The sequence below is a fragment of the Bubalus kerabau genome, chromosome 7 (assembly GCF_029407905.1).
Source record: "Bubalus kerabau isolate K-KA32 ecotype Philippines breed swamp buffalo chromosome 7, PCC_UOA_SB_1v2, whole genome shotgun sequence".
Lineage (NCBI taxonomy): Eukaryota > Metazoa > Chordata > Mammalia > Artiodactyla > Bovidae > Bubalus > Bubalus kerabau.
In genome coordinates, this window is record NC_073630.1 from 68,598,072 (window position 1) to 68,611,348 (window position 13,277).

Here is a 13,277-nt window from a genome sequence, read left to right on the forward strand (position 1 = left end):
GATTATGAGAATAGATTTTATGCACAACAGACCAGAACACTTCATAATCTGCCAACAGTGCTAATTATATGATCAGGGAACCTGTAATTGTTATTAGCTATATAAACCCCTGAGTAGTATTTCAGGTAATGAAGAGCAACCATAGGACATCAGAAAAATGAGGATCATTTTTCAATAAAGCAGTGAAGTATGTGGCATGCATATTATAGATTCTTAGAAGCTGTAAATAGTGGACACAACTATATCAACACTCATTTGTCTTGTGAATGACAGTGATTGAAGTAGCTCGGAGAACCTTAATACCTTCCAAAATTTGATAAATGTCTGAGCTTATAATATCCATTCTGTTTGTAGAAGTACTTCAATGATGCCCCTCACCAATATTTAGAATGTCATACGAAAACTTCTTGGCCTGTTCTATTTATTCCATCCTGTATTTCCCCTTGTGTATAGTAGCCTGTCAAATATCTTGATAACTTTACCATATGACTTCCTGTATGAAATATTATTCTAGTGTAAGGGACAACCAGCTTGTTTATAAGAGCAATGGAATCTTTAGAATTTCAGGAAGAACACCACCACTAAAAAACCTTTCAAAGATAATGTGTTTCAGAACTTTTCAAATTACTTTTCTCAGGTACCTAGGGTTTTCCAAAAACCACAATAGAGGGACATCCTCAAAGGAGTAGGAATGAAAATAGACTGTTAGGTAAGGATGTCTGAGCCCCTCTCCTACTACCCAAACATGTACACATGCCTGCTTTATCAAGAGATTCTCTGTATTTATGTTTTTATAATAATCTGTAATAAGACCTTTTCTTTCATCCAAGAATTCCTATATTAATAATCTGAATAACAGGGAGCCTTAGTTCAGTCTCAGACACTGTATTTAAGGTCTTTACATCTATTACTTCATTTGGCCTCCCAAGAATCCTACAAAGTAGGTTGCTATCCTCAGGTTTAAAATGGTAAAATTAAGACCCAGTGATACACAGTAACTTGTTAGTGGCAGAAAGTTTTAATTTTATTGAATTTCCTGAGTATGCATAGTAAATTTCTATTTTTTCATTATTAACAGTAATACATTGTACAGATGACTACAGGAGTCTTTTTTTTTAATTTTTTAACTATACAATATTGTATTGGTTTTGCCATATATCAAAATGAATCTGCCACAGGTATACATGTGTTCCCCATCCTGAACCCCCCTCCCACCTCCCTCCCCATACCATCCCTCTGGGTTATCCCAGTGCACCAGCCCCAAGCATCCAGTATCATGCATCGAACCTGGACTGGCGACTCATTTCATATATGATATTATACATGTTTCAATGCCATTCTCCCAAACCATCCCTCCCTCACCCTTTCCCACAGAGTCCAGAAGACTGTTTTATACATCTGTGTCTCTTTTGCTGTCTCGCATACAGGGTTATCATTACCATCTTTCTAAATTCCATATATATGTGTTAATATATTATATTGGTGTTTTTCTTTCTGGCTTACTTTACTCTGTATAATAGGCTCCAGTTTCATCCACCTCATTAGAACTGATTCAAATGTATTATTTTTAATGGCTGAGTAATACTCCATTGTGTATATGTACCACAGCTTTCTTATCCATTCATCTGCTGATGGACATCTAGGTTGCTTCCATGTCTTGGCTATTATAAACAGTGCTGCGATGAACATTGGGGTACACGTGTCTCTTTCAAATCTGGTTAAGATACCTGCCTATCTTACATTATCACTGATGTTCAGATCCCATCATTCACAATATTATAAAATAAACAGAAAATGAAACTCCTTAAACAAATTTAATGATGTTTAAAATAGCTATATAATTTAATTTGTCAAAAATCGATTGCTTGGTTAAGGAGAGAATCATAAGTATGGGAAAACTGTTGTGTTCTTTTCCAAGATAAAGAAAGGGCTTATTTGAACTTTCTCAGAAAATTTAGAAGTTTTACTAGGATAACTCTCTCTCTAATCCCTTCCTCCTTTATTTTGTCTCTTTATCATTTGCTTTACTACTTTTCTATATTCCTTTCACTTTCGTGTCTCTGTTTTTCCCTCTCTTCTCCCCGTCATTTTCTTATCCTCTTTCTTTTCTCTTCTTTCTTCACCCCTTGTTTTCCTTATGTTATCGGGCAGGAAATGGTCAAAAGGATGTAAATTATCTAGGTCCAAGATCTGATAGATTACAGTCACCTTTATTAGCAGAGGTCACCTCAATTCTTGGTGCTAAGCATTACAGAACCAGCAGGAAAGGGTTCCATACTAGGATGGTTTAGGCAGAAGCATATTGGTCTAAAGTTATATATGAGATCTTGGAGGAGAGATTGAACAATTCTGAAACAAGAAAACAAAGGTTGTTCTTCCTTTTCCTTTCATTTATTTATTCTACAGATATTTTGAGAGCTATGGGGTGAACAGAACAGTTATGCCCTTATGGAAAATGTATCATACTACTGTTAATACTTAGGTAGTAACTGACAGTCTTTTAGAGCCCATTTGAGACATCAGATGTGTTGTTTCACTTAATATTAACTACTTCTCACATATTCTAAGTGTGTTGTGTTGTCATGTGTAGCTGAGAAACCAGTGGGTATAGTTAAAAGTATGTTTTTTCTTTGATGTATTGCTATAAGCCCGTACTATCTAATTCAGGAGCTACTAGTCACATGTGGCTAAAACATGCATAAAATATGGCTAATCCAAATTGAAATGTGCTGTTAAAAAAAAGATGGTCTCAAAGATTTAGTATGAAGCAAAATGTATTTCATTCATTCATTTTATGCTGATATTTTATATAAAGGTTTAAATATAAAGACATAAATTTGTTATTAAAATGGTTTCTTCTGTTTCTCTTTAGTATTTTTTTAACATAATTACTAAAAATTCAAAATGACATATTTGGCTCATATTGTACTTGTACACAGCACTGCTCTAACAAAAGCTTATATTACCTTTTCTATTTTGGACCTCTTAGATCCCTGTAGTAAAACATTATTATCATCTATATCTATGCATGAAAAAATTGTCTTTGCATAGTAAATTTCCAAAGGAATGTTAAGGTCTGAGCATTTCTGCATGTATTTATGTCCTTAAATGATACTGGTAGATTAGACAAGCATGATTTCCCTTATAGAAGCAATTTTGCAATTCTTAAAGTAGAAAGCTTACTGAAGTGGAAAGGAATCTAAATCTTATTATGCATTCTACAGGCTGTCATTTAAGGACATGATGCATACCGGTCTATAATTCTCCAGGGAATATTTCAGCCTTTCGTTTAAAATGATTCAATTTAGTCCAGAGCAATCTAATACATATTAGTTACATTTTTCACAATTTTAAGTTGCAATTTGCCAGACCCCACCCCACCCTGTGGGTTTCTCTTTAGCTTATTATCAATCAAGAACAAATGGTACAAGGAGTACATAAGGTTAAGGATATAAGTGAATAGAAATAGTTCCTTGGTATCTCCATAGGCCCTACAGGAGGCAGAATGGAAGTCAGCCAGACATTAAGGGCCATATCTGTATTCAGAGGTCTCTCTAAAGATATGTGAGGCAACTTTATAGTAATTTATTTTCACATCCTATTTCTAGGATGGTATACCGTTTCCACAATTTATAAAAATGCTTATATGTTCATGGTAAATCTAAAACTCTCTTATAGCAGTATGTAGAATAAAAATTAGTTATAGAATTTACACAATTAGCCACATTTGTTCCCTGTAATCCTAGATTAGATACTTTAGGGCACTGTAGCTTTTTCAGATTGGCTTATTTGAACTAAGTAAAATGCATTACAGATTCTTATCTTTTATGGATTAATAGTTCATTTCTTTGCATCACTGAATAATTTTCATTTAATGGATATACCACAATTTATTCTTTCACTTATTTAGAAATATCTTGTATATTTTTTCTGTTTGGGGAAATTATGGGTACAACTGCTATAAATATTCACACATGGGCTTTTTATAGACACAGATTTTCAACTCATTTGGGTAAATATCTAGGAGAACAATTTTTCAATCATATGCTAAAAATATGTTATGTTTGTAAGAATGAGCCAAATTTTCTCCCCAAGTGGCTGTATCATTTTGGATTCCCACCAGTGAGAGTACCTGTTGTTCTACTTCCTTGTCAGAATGTTGAACATTTTAAACATGCTCATTTGTCATCTGTGTATATTAATTAGTGAGGTGTCTCCCCAGATATATTGCCCTCTTTTGACTATTTTCAATTTCATTAATTTTTGCCCCAATTTTTATTATTTCTTCTATTTACTTTCAGCTTAAATTGAACTCTTTCTTTAGTTTCCTAAGGTAAAAGCTTGTATTATTTATTGTATATTTTTATTCATTTCTAATATATGCATTCAATGTTATAAATTTACCTCTTAGCACTATTTTTGCTAATTCTATAATTTGACTTGTATTTTCTCTTACATCTTGTTCAGTTTTTAAAATTTCTCTTAAGGTTTCTTCTTTAGTCCATGTGGCTGAGAAGTGTATTGCTTGCTTCCCAGAATATTTTGGAATTTTTTCAGCTACAATTTTGTTACTGATTTGTAATTGAATTCCATTGAGACTTCCAAACATACTTTGTATGATCTACTGTTTTAAAATTTTGGTATGTTTTATACTCAGACATAGTCTATCTTGGTAAATGTTCCATGTGAACCTGACACTATGTATATGCTGTTGTTGAATTAAGTAATATATAAATGTCAATTAAATTCAGTTAATTGGTGATCCTTTTCTAGTCAACACTAGCCTTCCAATTTTTGGCATGATTTATCCATCAATTGGGATTCCCAAATGGCTCAGAAGGTAAAGAATCAGCCTGCAATGCAGAAGACACAGGAGATGGGAGTTTGATCCTTGGGTCGGGAAGATCCCATAGAGGAGGAAATGGCCACCCACTTTAGTATTCTTGCCTGAAAATTTGCATGGACAGAGGAGCCTGGCAGGCTATAGTCCAAAGGGTCACAAAGAATTGAACACAACTGAGCAAAGCATGCATCCATCATTTAGTGAAAAAGATGTTCAAGTTTCCAAATAGTATACTTTTTCTATTTCTCTTTGTTATTATGTTAGTGGTTGCCCCACACATTTTGATGTTTTGTTTAGATGTATACATATGAAGGGTTGTTATGTCTTCTTGGAAAATTGACTAATTTGTCTTCATATAATGGTCTTCTGCCACCACCAGTGGTCTTCTTTATCCATAATATGTTCCCTTGTTCAGAAATCTGCCTAAACTGAAATTAGTGAATCTATCTGAGCTTTGTTTTGATTAGTATTAGCATTGTATGTCTTTCTCCAACCTTTTACTTTTAACTGATGTGTCTTTATATTTAAACTAGGTTTCTTCATTTTGATATTTGGCAAAACTAATACAATTATGTAAAGTTAAAAAATAAAATTAAATGAAAAAAAAAATAAACTAGGTTTCTTGAAAACCACATATAGTTCATTTTTTTCTAACTACTCTGATAGTCTGTCTTTCAGTGGGTGTACTTAGACCATTCACATTAAAGTTATTTTGATAGGTTATATTAATATTTACATTAAATATTAATATTTACATTATTTGTAACTTTTCTATTCCATGCACTTGTAATTTGTGTATTTTCTTCCATTCTTTTTCTGCCTTCTCTGATTACTTGAGCATTTTACCTTTTTCCATTTTCTCTCTTCTTTTAGAATGTGAATTACACTTCTTAAAAAGCTGTTTGTGATTGCCCTAAAGTTTTTGATAAACATTTAGGCTAATCTAAGTTCACTTTTAAATAACACTATACAGCTTCATGAATAATGCAAAGACTTTATAGCAGGTTAATTTCAGTTTTCCTCGCCTGTACCTTGTGATATCGGTGTCTTTGATTTCACTTAGTTATATTCTATAATCACTCAACAGTAGTTACTGTTATGACTAAAAAGTTATCTATTAGATTATTTTTAAAAAGAAGATTTTATTTTGCTTTATTTTTCTCTAGTATTCTTTCTTTACATGCTTAGACTTATTTATCAAATTTCTGATCTGTATGTATATTCTTTTTTTTTCTGAAGAATTTTTAAAATTTCTTGCTCTTAGGTACACCAACTGATGATTACTTCACTCAGTATTTATCGGAGAAATTATTTCTCCTCCTTTTTTTTGAAGAATGATATCATTTAGTACAGAAAATAGTTTGGTAGTTTTTTGTTTTGTTTTTAACACTTCAAACATTTCACTCTACTCTTTTCTTACACTCAAGGTTTTTGATAAGGAATTACTATAATTCATAACTTTGTTCCCCTGTAGGAATGATGCTTTTTTTTTTTCTGGTTTTTTTTTTTAATAATTTATCTTTTCTTTTTATTCGAGTATGATACCCTTAGGTATATATATTTTTTGGTATTTATTCCATTTGATGCTCTCTGAGCTTACTGAAACTGTTCTTCGGTGTCCACTGATAATTGGAGAACATTCTCAGGTTTTATTTTGTGAAATATTTATTTTTATTCTCTTTCTGTTCTCTGCTATTACAAGTGCCTGTTTATTGCCTCTTTCAAAATTCTACAACAATTTTAGGGTATTCTGCTTTAAGTAATTTTATTATTGCCAAACTTCAGTTTGGAAAGTTTATATTGACATATCTTCATATTCCCTGATTTCTTCCTCAGTTGTAACCAGTCTTCTGATTAGTCTATCAAAGACATATTTAACATCTGTTACAGAGTTTTTGACTTCTGGAGTTTATATCTCTTTGCTTAAACTAACCACCTATTCCTGTATACCACCTACTCTTTGCTTAGTGCTCTAATTTATTTTAAATTTTCTGGTAATTCCAAACTCTAGTGTCATATCCAAGTCTGTTTTATATTTCCAGACTGTGTTTTTTCTACATTTCATCATGCCTTGAAATTTTTGTTGTTGTTGTTGTTAAAAGCTACACAGCTGTTCTGCTGCTAAGTCACTTCGGTCGTATCCGACTCTTAGCGACCCCACTAGATGGTATCAATAAACCTGAGGAAGAAGCACAAGTTCACCTACAATGAGGGTCCAGCTGAAGTCTCAGCCAATCATATTGAAAGCTTTGGAGACAGGATGTCTCTTTAACTGGAGCAATAAATTTGAATATTTATATTACCACATCAATCTGTAACTGTGACCAGTTCCTTGAGAGGTAATATAGCCTTAAGCAAGGCAGATCTAAGTGAGAGATAGAAATTCCCTGTGAGGGATAGAGATTGGAGACCAGTTCAGTTCAGTTCAGTCACTCAGTCATGTCTGACTCTTTGCGACCCCATGAACCTTAGCACGCCAGGCCTCCCTGTCCATCACCAACCCCCAAAGTCCACCCAAATCCATGTTCATTGTGTCCGTGATGCCATCCAACCAACTCATCCTCTGTCGTCCCCTTCTCCTCCTGCTCTCAATCTTTCCCAGCATCAGGGTCTTTTCAAATGGGTCAGCTCTCCGCATCGGGTGACCAAAGGACTGCAGTTTCAGCTTCAAATCAGTCCTTCCGATGAACACCCAGGACTGATCTCCTTTAGGATGGACTGGTTGGAGACTTCAAGAGTAGACCATTAGTCCCGAGGAGGATATCAGAGAGAAATGTGACAGTATCTGCTGTATATTTTTGTGTATCCTGTTTCCTTTCAGCCAAACACTCCCTCCTACCCCTCACGATTTCTTGATCAGATTAATCTCTATTCATTCTCTATGACCTCAGTTCTTGGTGGGCTTCCTTTCACATACTTCAACAGTATAACACAAGATTCCTAATCCTAGAATTTACTGAACAATGTAAAGATTGTCTTTTAAGGATCTGTGGAAACATGAATTGCCTTTTTTGACTTTAATGTTCCCAGAACTCCAAATAGTGTCTGACAATACTTGATACAAAATGAGTATATATTTCAGAGTGAATAAATGTCATGTTTATTTTCATATTTTACTGAGTTCTAAATATTCCGGAAAATTACCCAAAATCAGAAAAATAAGTGAGAGATAACAAGAGAGTGGTAAGAATCTTAATTGAGTGTGCTTTCCAAAAGTTTTCAGTTAATATCTATTTCTAAATATTGCTGGCCAAGAATTTCAAATTTATTCCTGTACCAGATACTGGGCCTTCTATTAGCAATATCTTAGTCAATACATATTCTATTTAACTGTATGTAGATTATTTTGGCTGTATCAATTCTATCATATAATTTATTAAGCTGAGGTGAAGCCTTAGTAAAGTCATGAATCAGTGCTTTACTTGGTTTTTTCCTTTTCCTGTATCCATTATGAATATTAGTCACTTACGTAGGTTACTGTATCCTTTATATATATCTATCATAGAGTAATAATATAGTTTATATAGAGTAATATACAAAAGTACCTTGAGTGTCCAAGCCCATGATGAAATTATACATTCTTATGAAGTTCAAGATATATTTTTTGCACATAGATGATACTGTAGATGTTGAGGGCAAGTTTAAAACTGACTTAAACAAAAAGCAGCATAAGTAAAAAATGATATCCTCTACTTAAGATCATAATATGTGTTCATTTTCTATGAAATATGACTAGCTAGATGTATATGCACATGCAGCCACAATTAGGATAATTATTATAAACTGAACATGTTGAAGAACTGTACAAAAAAGATCTTCAAGACCAAGATAATCACGATGGTGTGATCACTGACCTGGAGCCAGACATCCTGGAATGTGAAATCAAGTGCGCCTTAGAAAGCATCACTACGAACAAAGCTAGTGGAGGTGATGGAATTTCAGTTGAGCTATTCCAAATCCTGAAAGACGATGTTGTGAAAGTGCTGCACTCAATATGCCAGCAAATTTGGAAAACTCAGCAGTGGCCACAGGACTGGAAAAGGTCAGTTTTCCTTCCAATCCCAAAGAAAGGCAATGACAAAGAATGCTCAAACTACTGCACAATTGCACTCATCTCACATGCTAGTAAAGTAATGCTCAAAATTCTCCAAGCCAGGCTTCAGCAATATGTGAACTTTGAACTTCTTGATGTTCAAGCTGGTTTTAGAAAAGGCAGAGGAACCAGAGATCAAATTGCCAATATCCGCTGGATCATGGAAAAAGCAAGAGAGTTCCAGAAAAACATCTATTTCTGCTTTATTGACTATGCCAAAGCCTTTGACTGTGTGGATCACAATAAACCATGGAAAATTCTGAAAGAGATGGGAATACCAGACCACCTGATCTGCCTCTTGAGAAATTTGTATGCAGGTCAGGAAGCAACAGTTAGAACTGGACATGGAACACAGACTGGTTCCAAATAGGAAAAGGAGTACATCAAGGCTGTATATTGTCACCCTGCTTCTTTAACTTATATGCAGAGTACATCATGAGAAACGCTGGACTGGAAGAAACACAAGCTGGAATCAATATTGCTGGGAGAAATATCAATCACCTCAGATATGCAGATGACACCACCCTTATGGCAGAAAGTGAAGAGGAACTCAAAAGCCTCTTGATGAAAGTGAAAGTGGAGAGGGAAAAGGTGGCTTAAAGTTCAACATTCAGAAAACGAAGATCATGGCATTTGGTTCCATCACTTCATGGGAAATAGATGGGGAAACAGTGGAAGCAGTGTCAGACTTTATTTTTTTGTGCTCCAAAATCACTGCAGATGGTGACTGCATCCATGAAATTAAAAGACGCTTACTCCTTGGAAGGAAAGTTATGACCAACCTAGATAGCATATTGAAAATCAGAGACATTACTTTGCCAGCAAAGGTTCGTCTAGTCAAGGCTATGGTTTTTCCTGTGGTCATGTATGGATGTGAGAGTTGGACAGTGAAGAAGGCTGAGTGCTGAAGAATTGATGCTTTTGAACTGTGGTGTTGGAGAAGACTCTTGAGAGTCCCTTGGACTGCAAGGAGATCCAACCAGTCCATTCTGAAGGAGATCAGCCCTGGGATTTCTTTGGAAGGAATGATGCTAAAGCTGAAACTCCAGTACTTTGGCCACCTCATGCGAAGACTTGACTCATTGGAAAAGACTTTGATGCTGGGAGGGATTGGGGGCAGGAGGAGAAGGGGACGACAGAGGATGAGATGGCTGGATGGCATCACTGACTTGATGGACGTGAGTCTGAGTGAACTCCGGGAGTTGGTGATGGACAGGGATGCCTGGCGTGCTGCGATTCATGGGGTCGCAGAGTCAGACACGACTGAGTGACTGATCTGATCTGATCTGAACATGTTAACTGATTATTAATTTTCTGAAGATTTAAACCATGTTTGACAGCCTACTCATACCAAAACCTGTCAAAGCACCTACACACTTATAAACTGTGGTTAAATTTTAGGGATAAAAATCATTAACTTAAATGGTAATCAGTGATTTACTGCAAATTGCCATTTTTGTTTAATCACTATGACCTATCCAACTCTTTTGCAACCCCTTGGAATCGCAAAAGGGTTGGAGCCCACTAAGCTCCTCTGTCCATGGGATTTCCCAGTCAAGAATAATATAGTGGGAATGGCAACCAGTGATTTCCTACAAATTATAATTATACTTAAATTTGTACATGGTCATCTAAATCCAAACATTGTCTTAAATTTCCAAGAATAGTGAACATATTATAATTAAAAACATGTGTTTTTTTTTGACCAACAAAAGATTGCAAACAGTGTTCCCAAGCATCAGCAGAAGGCCTGATAGAGTCTGCCAATGCTACATCTCCCAACATAGCCTCAGACATGCCTGTATATAATACAACTACATGCCAGCATCTACTCTCAGCTGGGAATACTTCTAAGCAATAACACTCCAGGCAGATGGCTATTTTAAATTGTTCCTTGATTCTTCCCTTGTAAATATAATTCTCTAATTCCCTTGACCCAGTTCTAACAGTGCTGAACTAAGAATTGATCAGAGTGTCTTAGTAATCTAGAATTCAATGCATATAAATTGCCAACATAGAAATGATTTTATTCTTTTACCTTGCCCTGAGGTAACCTCATTATAAAATGTTCACTTCCCCACTCTCCTTGAATAATATCATTAGTATCCATAACTACCTAGTCTGCAGTCCAAAGGAACAGACTATGAGTAAGTTGGTAAGTCTGTAAGGCATTATATTAATGGGACATTATTCAAATGCAAAGTTAGACATGACAGCATTAGTGAAATATAGAGGCATTTCAAGGTTTTATTAAACCTTTAAAGATCATATTTTCTGGAAGTTTATGTTCAACAAAATTCATCCATCTATTGTAGTAGTACTCATTGCATCATTTTGTATAATTTATATTGACTATTACTTATTTGAAGTCTAGAAATTTTATATATATATATATATATATATATATACACTTCTCTATTTGCCTGTGGACTACTTAGAAGCATATATATGACCATGCATAGAAAGATTATGTAATTTATATAAATTCTATGGGATGATAAAGCCTAATGATAGGAATTAAAATGCAATAAAATCTCTATTCATGACATTCAATTAGCCAGATTTCTTCCTGAACTAGTATTTCCTGACTCACATTACTAATTAATGAGTGAATTCCTGTGAGTCATCAATGGCCATTAATAACTTTCCTTTAATAATATGAAATATTGAAATAATTTCTGGGCCAAATAAATATTATGTCTAGAAGAGATCTTGTTTTATGAGCATTTTAATGTATTCTAATTCTCTAAAACTTTCATGTCTCTGTACAATAGACATGAAAACTTGATTAACAAGTGTATTCATTTCTTATATGTTAAATAAATATGACATTGTCATAAATATATTCAAGTTTCAAACCAAAGAAAAATAGGTAGGTTAAAAAAATGCCATAATAAACTTCTTATGTATTGGGTATATTATCTATTGCTTTTTTTGAAGCTATCTTTTAAAAAAATTTACTTTATATTGCAAAATAATTGATTGGGGCTTCCTTGGGGGCTCAGACGGAAAGACTCTGCCTGCAGTGCAGGAAACCTGGGTTCAATCCCTGGATAAGGAATATCTCCTGCAGAAGGAAATGGCAATCCACTCTAGTATTGTTGTCTGGAAAATCCCATGGACAGAGGAGTCTGGTGGGCTACAGTCCATGGGATCACAAAGAGTCAGACAGGACTGAGTGACTAGCACTTCTATTTCACTTTCATAGTTGATTTACAATATTGTGTTAGTTTCAAGTGTACAATAAAGAACTTCTCGACATATTCATAATATCTATTCTTTTCAGATTCTTTTCCCATATAGGTTATTACAGAATATGTTGTAGATTCCCTGTGCTATACAGTAGGTCCTTACTTATTATCTATTTTATAAATAATAATGTACCTATGTCTTGGAGCTGCCTTAAAGCTAATATTTGTGGCTTTTGTCCCAGGTCACGTGCTTGGCATTTATCCTTATCTCTATCAATACTCAAAACAGTTCTCTGAATGACATCTATTTTTCTGTTTATTCATAGAAAACTAAAGTTTAGGTACTATATTTTATTTTACTAGTTTCACACACACAGTTCTAGAAGTTGAATCAAAATGCATCTTACTTACAGATCTGTGCCGTTCACTAATGTGCTATGTACTATTTAAATTCATAACATGAACAGTTCAGTTTAATTAAATTATATTCTATTGAAAATTCAATAATTGAAAATTTTGTCACACACTGATATGTTTCGGGGTGTAATAAAATTGAATGTGTTATAAGCAATTCACATGTAAAATCAAGTCGTAATTTTTCTACCACTCCTTATGCCAGTTCCTGGTGAAACATTAAAAGTTTTATGTGAAGTGAAGTGAGAGTTGCTCAGTGGTGTCCGACTCTTTGCAACCCCATGAATTGCAGCACGCCAGGCCTTCCTGTCCATCACCAACTCCCGGTGTTCACTCAAACTCATGTCCATCGAGTCAGTAATGCCATCCAGCCATTTCATCCTCTGTCGTCCTTCTCCTCCTGCTCCCAATCCCTCCCAGCATCAGAGTCTTTTCCAATGAGTCAACTCTTTGCATGAGGTAGCCAGAGTACTGGAGTTTCAGCTTTAGCGTCAGTCCTTCCAAAGAACACGCAGGACTGATCTCCTTTAGAATGGATTGGTTGGATCTCCTTGCAGTCCAAAGGACTCTCAAGAGTCTTCTCCAACACCACAGTTCAAAAGCATCAATTCTTTGGCACTCACCTTTCTTTACAGCCCAACTCTGACATCAATACATGACTGCTGGAAACACCAAGCCTTGACTAGACGGGCCTTTGTTGGCAAAGTAATGTCTCTGCTTTTTAACATGCTATCTA